The following is a 12,144-nucleotide window of genomic DNA, read 5'->3' as shown; positions in this document are numbered from 1 at the left end:
ACTTATCAATTATTTTGTTTCTAATTAAAGAGAAGTCCTGGAATTTATAAATATAATAGAATACGGATGCTCCTAATTTGTGTACTATTGAAGCAGGATTACTAGTTAGAACTGTCATCTTCTTTCATTTCATTTAATTTGCTATGGAAAAACACATGGTTTGTATAATGATTGGCTTTGGTCACTAAGCACATTTCATCCAAGAGCATTTAAATATTATCTAAACTGTCTTAAGTACTTTCTGTAGTGCAAGAGGAAAGTAACTTCAGTTTGAAAATATAAAATCTCAGGATCAAAAAGTTAAGTATACTTTCCAGACTCTCATTTTCTAAAGTTAATAGGAAAAAAAAATGCTGATCAGAAAGAGATGTTATTGATTGTTAATAAAGTGGAAGTTTTTAGATATTGTTAATCAGATTTTAATGAAGCAAAAAGAAAAGCATTGTAAATAGTATTTGATAAAACTTCTGAAATAAAATCACAGTGGGTCTTTTAAATTTTTTTTAGAACTGGGAGGCTTGACTTTTTGAATGCTAACTGCTCTGTACAATGTTTACAAGAAAGCAACGTGGTGGGGTGAAAGAAGCTAGGTGGCATCTTTTTTATTTCTGTAAGTTTATTGTTTCCTCCCTTCTTTTCAGAGAGAAGAGAGAAGAAGCCTGCATCCAACTGTTGAAGCCGTTTCCTTTGGCAAATGTAACTGCATCACAGGCACATCTTAAATTAAAAATCTTGGTCTCAGTCTCTGTCGTCTCTATTTTTAATTGGGACTGAATAACCCATTTCACCACTGAAAATAATAGCCAGTATCTGCTCCTTCTCATTAAGAAAGGTGGTGCTTTTACTTGATTAACTAACTTTGTCACATACAACTTATATGAAGGAGGGAGAAGATATGATATAGAAGATTTGATATAATCATTTGTTTCCAAGATTAGTGCAGTTTGTTTGTTTGTTTGTTTGTTTGTTTGTTTGTTTGTTTTTGCTGAATAAGGACAAGTAAGGGCTACAGTTGTTGCTTGGAGAAATGAATTAGAGGGTAAAATGCTTGAAGAAGTTATATTACTGAAAAAAAAATTGAATGAGAATAAGGAAGACCAATTTGAAAGTAGGAATGAGTCAGTTGGATATGGACAGTTACATCTTTGATGAGATTTCCTAGGTATTGACATACCGGTAGCAGGAAATAAGAAGAATGGGAGAAAAGGTCAATTTGAATCCTTAAAGTGTTGTGGGAGGTTGTGAGTAAGAAATAATATATCACAAAATCTGAAACTAGAATTTTTATTTACCTTATGAAAGAAAAAGGAGAGAGCAGCAGACCAGAAGCAATAGGAAATGGAAGAAATGTTTATCTGCAAATATTAAAACTAGAGGAAATTCTGCAGAGTTGTTCAAAGGAAGATTTATGGAAACTTAGATTTACAGAGAAAATTTCCCAAATGAAGATATTATTTCTGATCAATCATTCATAATTAATATATATTTTAACAGATTTTACAGGATATAAATATAAGGGAGAATAATCTAATAGAAAACATACGTATAAGGCATGTATAATTTGCTTAGGAAATAATTTTGGACGAAGAAAGTAGTGATTTAGCGTTTGCATTAACATAGAAAACAATAAGAAAAAATCTTTATGTTGTGTTTGAAAGTGGATGATAAAGTAAGTGCTGAGTAATTTAGTAATCAAATAAATACAAATTGAAATAATAAGATGCCTGCTAAAGTCCTTGTCAGATTTATAGGTATAAAAATAGTGATAGTTTTTCTTGGTAAGAGTGCAGTGAAATGGGCACTTTCACATGAGCTTATCAGAGTATAAACTGGTACTGTAATTTCTGGGATGTAATTTGGAAATAGGTATCTCAAACATCAAAACTGTTCATGTGCCATGATTCACTAATTACTCCCTAGGAAATAATGATAAATGCTATAGGGAGTGATATTTATTGCAACATTATTTAAAATGGAGAGTTGAGTACAACCTTCACTTCCACAGCACAAAGGGAAGAGGGGCACATTAGTTAAATACATACCAAAAAGATCTAACAAAATGCTGGGCAGACATTTAAAAGCACAGCTCTAAAAAAATATGAATGACAATAAAAATTATTTTACATAATGTTTTCAAGGTGCAGGGGATTTTTTTTCTGTACCACAATCCTACAAATACCAGGTAAAATGCACATGCCATTTTTAAAAGTGTATTGATAACTTGCCAAGGTATTAAGGTGTACCTTATAGGAAGATCATGAGGAGAATACATGAATCCAGAGAGGTATGAAAGCACCATCACCAGAGACTTCCATGAAACAGTGTTGTCCTTAAAACCCTGACTTTCCATTTTTATGGTTATCAAGATATGGGAAAGTGGGAGACAAAGCTTAGAGCCTGCTCAGGGTAGCAGTCTTATAGAGAAACCTATTTAAAGCCAGAATCTAAAGGACTATATTTTCAGTGAAAGAATGAAGTAGAAAAAATAAGTGCCCCTCAGAAGGGCATTAGGAAATATTTCTGCCCCAAACTTGGTGCAAGGTTGAGGGGGCGGAAATCATAAGTACATCTTCACATGAATTTGTAGTTTAAATTCTCATGATCTCCGTGATTAAAAAAAAAAAAAAAAAAAAAAAAATTCAACTGAAATGTATTTTATAATTGTCCCTGTTTGGTATTATTTCTAAGAACTTAGCCAAAACAAAAGCAAAATATCTTTGGAGAAATCGATGTATTCCAGGTCTCAGAGAATTACTACACCCAAAATTCCATTAAATATAGAATGAAACATAAACTATCACAAAACTCATGAGGAAGCAAGCCTGGGTGGCTCAGTCAGTTCAGCGTCAGAATCTTGATTTAGGCTGTCATAATCTCATGGTGTGTGGATTCGAGCCCTGCATTGGGCTCTGTGCTGACAGTCTGAAGCCTGCTTGGGATTCTCTCTCTCCCTCTCTCTCTGCTCCTTCCCTGCTCATACTCTCTCTCTCTCTCTCTCTCTCAAAAATAAATAAACTTAAAAAAGAAAAAACTCATAAGGAAATAGGCATCCTGAGCAGAAACATATAAAGGAACTCTACTCAGATTTCAGATATTAGGATTATTATGTAACCATAAAACCCACATTTAATATGTTTAAAGAAATCAATGAAATGTGTCGGTAACAGAAGTTAGAAACAGTATATATATCATGTATTAAGCAAGTTTGGAACTGTATTTAAGAGAACTTTTGGAAATAAAAAATATAATGAACATCAAAACCTTAATGGAGAGGTTAAGTACTAGATTAGATAGAGCCAAAGATAAAATAATGAATTGGAAGTTAGATATGAGGAAATTATCCTGAATACAGCACAGGGAGGGGAGACGGATATGTGAAGTAGAGATTAAGAACTAAATAGAGGCAATATCTGATAAGATGTACAAAAGAAAAATAAAGAAAATTAGGAAAGTTTATAGTCAAGGAAATAATATCTAAGGACTTTTCATAGTCCAAATTTATTAATGTTCAAGATGAAATAAAGCACTTGAAAATTTTTCTTACCAGTAAAGATATTTGATTTAGAAGTTAAAAATTCTTCTCACAAAAAGAGAGCCATAAGGCCCAGACATATTTACTTATGAGCTCTACAAATGTCAATGGAATGTATTATTCTTGTCATACGAAAACTATACCAGAATGGGAAAAGAAGGAACTCTTTTTAGTTAATTTTATGAGGTCCCTATAATCTTGATACCAACATTATACAATAAGTGTACAATAAAGAGAAATTATAACCAATCTCCCTCATGAATCTAATGGTAAAAATTCTAAATTAGAACTCAGCAAATTTTCTTTCTTATAGTGACCTAGAAAATTCATAGTGTAGTATGAAAACTTGGTCTATGTAGGATTTTTAACAATAGAAAAAACCTATAGATGTAATTTATCACATTAACAAGTTAAAGAAGGAAAAGCAAATCATTATCCCCGGAAATGCTGAAAGTGAATTCAATAAAATTAAGTAATAAAGCTTAATAATTTTTTTCTCGCAAACTAGAAATGGAAGAGCTTTTAGCATCCACTTACAAATCAGAAATTTCTTGGGCTTTCAAGCAGAGGTGATTACAACAGGTAATTTGTTTACTCAGATTATGAAAGTCAAACCAGGCATTTTGAGTCAGCTACTGGGGACAGGAAGCCAGTCATGCCCCTAGGGCCAGAAGAGTAGTGGGAGAAGTGTTCTCAGACTCAAGAGACTGGAATCTCTGGCAGCCAGTAGAGCTAAGATCAGCATTGTCTAGGAGAGCAGGCTTCATGCAAGGAGAGGGTATCTGTCAGGAATTAGACCAGCAAAAGAGGGACAAGTTTTGCTGGAGACACCATAGGAGACAGGGAGATCATACCCTGCCTTTTCCCAGTACCTCCCACTGGCTAAACTAATGAAGAATTGGAGGTCAAATATACCTGCAAATGTTTTTTCCTTAAATACAGAATAGACCAGGTGAGTAGATTGGAAGGGGTCTGAGAACAAACCAGTTTAGGACCCATTAAGTGACTGAGAAGAGGAGGAAGAGAGGGGCTAGTCAAAGCAGATATATTATTGTTTCATTACTTATGTGTGTATCTTATCCGTATTTTATAAATATTAGTTTATATATATTCAGTATTCAATTACTTTTCAAAATAGAAGTATAAAAAACTTGCATATACTGTATAACCTCATTGTTTTACACATTTTTCCATACAATGTTCAAATACATAAATATGGAAGTATACATCAACTTTGGGAGAGAGAGAATATAAATATGAGAAGAAAAGTACCCCCAAATTATACTGATGTTCCAAGAATTGAATTTAAAAAGGAAGAAGCAAATTGCAAAAGAAATAATCAACCATCTTTAGAAATTATTCAAGACATGTTCTGTGATCATTCAAAATCCAACTGCTACAAGTCAGGGAAGCATAACTGAATTGTGGTTTAACTAAGAAAGGTTGTATGTTAGTAACTATATTTATTCTATCTCAAATGATGTCTTAGCAGAAGAGGGTTAATCTGCATGGAGTCTGGCTAGAATTGAGCTTCATGTTTGTCTTACACTATCAAATGTCTTACAGTTACAGCCAGTTCACAGGACTGAATCTCCGATTTTTTCCTTTGACATTAATAGGTGTCAATATCAATCAGAGAGACAAATTGAAAGGGAGTGGGTTAAGATTTTCATCGTGACCATTTCTGTCAGTGATTCTTGTTTCATTCTTTACTATTTTCTCTGCATTTCCAATGTTTCTTAATACATACAAACTACTTAAAAATGCAGAAACAGCAATGAGTAATGCATTAAAATACAATTAAAAAAAAAACAACAACACTGTGACCTTCACCATTACTTAGTCTACTCAGGCTGCTATAGCAAATCACTATACAGTGTGTGGTTTATAAACAGCAGAAATTTATTTCTCACCATTCTGGAGGCTAGGAAGTCCAAGATCAAGGTGCTGGTAGATGCGGTGTCTGGAGAGAGATTACTTCCTCAATCACAGATTGCTGTCTTTTCCCTGTGTCCTTACATGGTAGAAAAGGTGAGGGATGGCTGAGGTCTCTTTCCTATGGTCACTGGTTCCATTCCTGAGGGTTTGGTCCTCATGACCTAATCATCTCCCAATGTGCCACCTCCTTATACCATCACCTTGGGGGTTGGTATTTCAACAGACAAATTTTGGGGGATACAAACATTCAGACCAAAGCAGCCATGGTTATGAGCCAGTCATGAAAGGGAGAGATACAGGAAAAGAGGTGATCGATATCCCCATTTACCAAGAATTTTTGTTGCTATAATCAAGACAATATTGAGCATAGTAGAGCTGTAGAAAAGTCATATAGGAATTTATTTTTTAACAGTAAATTTCAATCTTGGTCTAGAAACCTGACTATTCTGATGAATAGGGTGAGAAGATGTAGTGTTCCTGGAAAGAATTAAAATTTTTCCATAGCCTGTCCTATTAAATACAGATACTCTACATCTTTGTGAGAAAACATCTTATACTTTTGAAAGCTAATGTCTTAGCTAATTAGCTGAGAGCAAAGCCCTCAGAGACTGTGATGTAAGAAAAGTTCCTGGGTAGGGAAATGAGGAGAATTGATAAAAGAAGCTAAGAGAAGGCCATGGAAAATATATTTTCTAGTCTCATTTTTTTCCCCTAGGACTGTCCCGTATAGAGTTCTAGAAATGAACTCTAACACAGATATTTCCAAGCCAAAGTTCAAAGAAGAATATGTGTGTATATATATAATAGTTGTGGATTATTTCCTGTGGTCATTATCCCATGGTTAAGTTATCCCCTGGGAATCTCTCTGGGAAAGAGGGAAACTGCATTTGACAAGGCAGGACTTGAATTTTCTTAAGTATCTTGGCCCTATATGGTCATTCTCAACCTTGGCTGCACATTAGTATCACTTGGGAAAAATTTAAAGAATCTCAATGCCCAGGTCACACTTTAGACTTTGGGAGTGGTACAAGCATTATTATTTTTTAAAGCTCTCAAAAAAACCTCAAACCCAAAAAACCAAAACAAAACGCTCTGAGGCCTAAGAAACATTAATCTTTAGAACACTGGAATTCCTATGAAAAACATAGATGTTGTGAGTAGATTTGTTACAGCCATGTTATCACTCAGGGCAGATCAGCCTACAGAAATCTATCAGCTGTAAGGACCTGGATTAAATTTAAGAGACCTATCATTAACATAGAGTAATATTTGACCCTGCTTGACGGCCAGGATGTACGGGCACAACAGAATCACATTTGAAGCTCTAAAAAATTGCCCTGGCCCCACTTTGGCCCAGTTAAATCTGAATCACCACCTGATTGCGTCTAGAATAGTAGTATAAAGAAATAGTCATTCTGATATGTAGCAAGGGTTAAGAACTGGCATCTGAAAGAGGCATTATGTGAAACAGCTGTTCCAAACAGGCATTTCCCAGACTTTGAATTCGGAAGAAGAGACAAGGCAAAGCAACAAACAACCGAGCCAAAGGTATCAAAGAGCCATGAGATAAAACAGGCCATCAACCTAAATTAATTCAGCTATCTGGGTAATATCGGTTGGAGCAAAATTTCACTTAAACAAATTCCAGTTAGCCAAATAAAATGAAAATATTGAGTATCCTTTTATAGAATCCATATTGTGTTTTCTGAATGATTTGAGAGACGCTGGAAGAATTAGATCTGAAGTACATCCATTTGCTCAATGGGCAAAGGTTTTGTTTTATTTTATTTACGTAATGTGAAATGTTTGGCCACCTGGAGTAGTGCCTGAAAGTGGATGTAAAATGGAAAATGTAGTCAGTGAGACTGATTAATAACCATGGGCAGAAAAATAGGCCAAGTGGAAAAACTTATTCATGTAATTGCTTCATTTTGCTGACTGCAAAAGGATTTGTTTTGGAAGTGATTTCAGCTATTTAACTCGGTAGATTGATAGATCATATGAATGTCCTATAATTTGATATTTACACAATTTTGTTCATTACATGAAATTAGTTTGACCCAGAAGATGCATGCCACATTTTGTATCTACCTTATAAGATTTGTCTTGAGCAACTAGTTATTGTACAACATAAACAGTCTTTGTGAAAGGATGTTAGCAGAGCACTAAACTTTACGAAGTTAGCAGAGGATTTCATAAAAATTACAGACTTAGAATGATCAAATTTAAAAAAGACAAGCCTCGGTTTTCTTCATTTATACACAAAAGTGGGAAATGACAAAAATGGCTCATAATTTTATTTAGTTAATACCTCAGGCTGACATAAAAATATAATTCATGCACTTGGTAAAAGAAATCCAAGAATTGGGGCGCCTGGGTGGCTCAGTTGGTTAAGCGTCTGGCTTTGGCTCAGGTCATGATCTCACGGTTCATGAGTTCAAGCCCTGCGTCAGGCTCTGTGCTGACAGCCTGGAGCCTGCTTCAGATTCTGTGTCTCCTTCTCTCTCTGCCCCTCCCCGGCTTGTGCTCTCTCTCTCTCTCTCAAAAATAAGTAAACATTAAAAAAAATTTTTTTTAAATCCAAGAAAGAGAGAGAGAGCGCAAGAGAAGGGGAGGAGCAGAAAGATAGGGAGAGAGAGAAACGCACGTACAATCTGCACTGTCCACACAGAGACTGATGCAGGGATGATCCCACGAACCGTGAGATCACAATCTGAGCTGAAATCAAGAGTCTGACATTTAACCCACTGAGCCACCCAGGTGCCCTGAAATATAACTTACTCTTTTGGAATTATACAAAAGGATGTTCGGAATCTAGGCTTTACATTTTTTCCCCAGCTTTATTGAGATATAATTAACAAATAACATTATATAACTTTAAGGTATACAACATAATAATTTCATAGGCATATATATTATGAAAGCTTGGTTGAGTTCTTCAATTTATCTTCAAGATATTACTTTTAAAAACTGCACTGTATGAATGTTATAATTTATTTAAATAATCTTCTACCAGTAACATTAATAACATATCTTGGCTTCTGTACTTTTTCAAGATTATCTCTATGATAAATTCCTCAATGAAACTGCTGTGGAATGAATATACGAATAATATTTTTTGTTGTGACCAAATATGCTTCCAAAACAAGGCCTTAGTTTGTATTCCTGCCAATACCATGTCTATGGGATATGAGAATGTCTAATACTCACACACTTGCTAACAGTGAATATTGTTGCATTTTTTAAAGTTTAGCTCTTCTGATTGGACTGACTTTGACCATCTCTTATTTCTCTTGGCCATTTGTGTTTCCTTCTCTATCTATTCATCTCCCTTGTATATTTTTGGACTGGATTTCTTTTCTGTCTCAGAGACTGGAAAAAATTAAAATGATTGGCTATGGAGAAAACAAAGGAAAGAAACTCAAAAATACAGTTCTGTACAATATTTTGAAGGACAGTTAGTCCCAATATCTTGAAATTTAAATTGTTATAGATCTTTGATCTAGCAATTCTCTTTCTAGTAATTTTCCTACACAAATAACATAGAAAAAATTTTTGCAAAGATTACTTTTTAAAAAAACTTTTTTTGAATGTTTATTTATTTTTGACAGAGAGAGAGAGACAGAGAATGAGCAGGGGAGGGGCAGAGAGAGAGAGGGAGACATAGAATCTGAAGCAGGCTTCAGGCTCCGAGCTGTCAGCACAGAGCCTGACGCGGGGCTTGAACCCACAGACCACGAGATCATGCCCTGAGCCCAAGTCGGACGTCCAAAAGACTGAGCCACCCAGGTGCCCCATCAAAGATTACTTTTATAATGTTTATTTGTAATAGGAAAATTATAAGCAACTTAAATTCCCCTCCTGAGGCCCCAGTGAATACATTATGGTATATTACATATATTTACAATGAAATGTACCTTGCTGTTTAAAAGAATAGATTAGGGGGGCACCTGGGTGGCTCAGTTGGTTGAGTGTCTGACTTCAGCTGAGGTCATGATCTCTTGGTTTGTGAGTTGGAGCCCTGCGATGGGCTCTGTGCTGACAGCTCAGTGCTTAGAGCCTGCTTCAGATTCTGTGTCTCCCTCTCTCTGTGCTCCTCCCCTGCTCATGCTCTGTCTCTCTCTCTCTCTCTCCTTAAAAAAAAAAAAAAAAATTAAAATTAAAAAAATAATAGATTAGGGGTGCCTGGGTGGCCCAGTAGGTTAAGCATCCGACTCTCTGTTCATGAGTTCAAGCCCCAATTCAGACTCTGTGCTGATGGTGTGGAGCCTGCTTGGGATTCTCTCTTTCCCTCTCACTCTGCTCCTCCTCTGCTCTCTCTCTCTCTCTCCAAATAAAGGAATAGACATAAAAAAAAAAAAAAATAGGTTAGTTTATATTGTCAAGTGATGACATTTATTTTATGCTCTATACAATTAGAAAAATAGGTTATCCAAAATAATGTCTAGTATTTTTTTTTTTGAAAAAATAATTTTATCTATTTTATCCAAATGTTTGGATGTTTCACATCTGTATGTTAACAGTGATTGTCTCTGGGATGTAGGACAGCTGGTAATTTTTTTTTTCCCTTTTTCTTTGTACTTTTTAAAAATGATGAGTACATTTACTTTTATAATAAAAATAGTGGTTAAGTTTTTCCATTTTGAAAAATTAATTCTAATTGAAAAATATATCATTTTATTTGATACAACTGTACTTCTTATTCTTGGCACTTGTATAAGGTACGAGTGAAATCATACATTGTCAGATGTGTTTGGTTTCATGCTTGAAAATGAGTTTAGAGAGTACTACTACCCATGTTATGGGCTTGTCATCTGAGGCTTGGTATACAAGAAGGGTCACACCAGCTTTAAGGAGAATAGTTTGACTCTTTGCACTGTGTTCTCTAGTCCTTATCACATTATATACTAGTACCAGAATGCCATGACTATTTCCCAAACAATAAGAGAGAAAAAGATCAAGGAAACTGAGAAATAATGAAACTAGATTCAGTTAATACTCTGGGTTGTCAGCAGCCTTCATGAAAGATTTGTTTGTTGAAGACGTTGAACCCATTAGCTTAAACAGAGATTAACTGCTGGCTCTAACAGAGCATGGACAATTACGAGTTTATTGGGAATTAATTGAAAAGAATGCAATGTTGTGAAATGGGAGGAGATGATTTCAAGGAAATTATACCAAGTGCTTTGAACCAACCAAGGATAAACAAATGCAAACTACTATTCGATCAAGTTTATTATAAATTGATAAAAATGGCTCAGAGTGTGAGAACATAACATCAGAAAGAATTAGTGAATTTACAGAGACAAAGAGCAAAGATGTAAAAATAGTGAGTGAATGGGTGAACCAATAACATGGTTTCACAGGGGCTACCTATTCATTTATGAAGGCATTGTAATACTCAAAACATTGCCATCTCACCATTAAGAATTTAATTAACTCACCATTAAGGTTTATGTGCTTTCTTGTGTTTTGCTTCATTCTGTTTGGGTTTTGGTTTTTGTTTCTTTGATGCTGCCGATGTCACTGTAATATTGTTGCATATATAATTTAAAGAAAGTGTCAGTGCCAACTTAAGACAGCAGATGTCTTTTGTGTTGCCAGAAAAATATTTTAAGGTATTTCAAATGTGAATACATTGAGGTCATCAAGTTGACATCATTCCGCTTTGTTCTTTAACCACGTTTCACTCAAGATCCTAGAGAGAAAAAGAGTGAAAGCATATCAGAAGGTGGTAAGCATCCTTGTAATACTAATACAATGTAATACAATGTCTATTAACTGCTCTCTAGGTGCCGGGAATCGTGCTAACCACTTCAGCAGATGATACTCCTCAACATCGTCACATTATCCACATTATCACAATGCCTCAAGAAGTAGGAGTGGTGATTTAGTCCAATTTAGATATTGTAGGAACTAAAACTTAGAAAAGTTAAACAACTTACCCACATTTTCAATGTGGTAGATGGAAGAGCTAGGATTTATATAGGAATTTTCCAGCTCCACATCCAGTGCTGTGTTCGCTTAGGAATTCTGATGTATAATTTACCAGGACTCTTGGTTATTCGATTCTTGACATTGATTGTAGTTATACATATTTTCAGCATTTGAATATTAAAGGAATAACGTTGATGTTTAATTTCAGTATTATCAAGGAATTTCAAATTGAAAGGGAAACTATGTTTTTTTTAATTCCATTAGATTATATTTAAAAAATTCAGTGCTGGTGAGGATTCAGGGATACGAACATTATACATTGTTGGTGGAAATGTGAATTGAAAACTTTTTGTAAAGTCATCTGGTAGTAATTATTATTATTATTTTTAAAGACAAAAAAACATGTTGACTTCGCAGTTCCATTTTTGGGACTTGAGCCTATGGAGATTAAAGAACCAGTGTGAAAGAATACATCTTCTGGAAAGTTAGAATGTTTATTGCTGCTTTTTTTATGGCAGCAAAATATATGGGATCACGGTAAATTTCCATCAATAGGAGAATGATTACATTACTTGTAGAATTTAGTTATATGCACATATATACATTCATATACCCATACACATATGCACACATATACATTATTTATATCTACATGTAAAAATTACACAGGTATGCAACAATTGTAACTTTTTGTTTCTCCACCTGGGGGAACATTCTTATGGCATAATATGTAAAGC

General features: G+C 34.7%; 1 long non-coding RNA gene across 1 annotated transcript; it reads right to left on the bottom strand.

Moving 5' to 3' along the window:
- Window positions 1–10,687: 10,687 nt before the first annotated feature.
- Window positions 10,688–11,539, bottom strand: LOC132680117 (uncharacterized). The gene is made up of 2 exons (XR_009610526.3): window positions 11,420–11,539; window positions 10,688–11,168 (listed from the first exon to the last, which is right to left on the bottom strand). It is a non-coding gene; the product is annotated as an uncharacterized LOC132680117 (long non-coding RNA).
- Between the last annotated feature and the right edge of the window lie 605 nt (window positions 11,540–12,144).

This window comes from Panthera onca, chromosome A1 (assembly GCF_046562875.1).
Source record: "Panthera onca isolate mPanOnc1 chromosome A1, mPanOnc1 haplotype 2, whole genome shotgun sequence".
In the NCBI taxonomy this organism is placed as follows: Eukaryota; Metazoa; Chordata; class Mammalia; order Carnivora; family Felidae; genus Panthera; species Panthera onca.
This window is presented reverse-complemented; position numbering and strand designations above follow the sequence as displayed.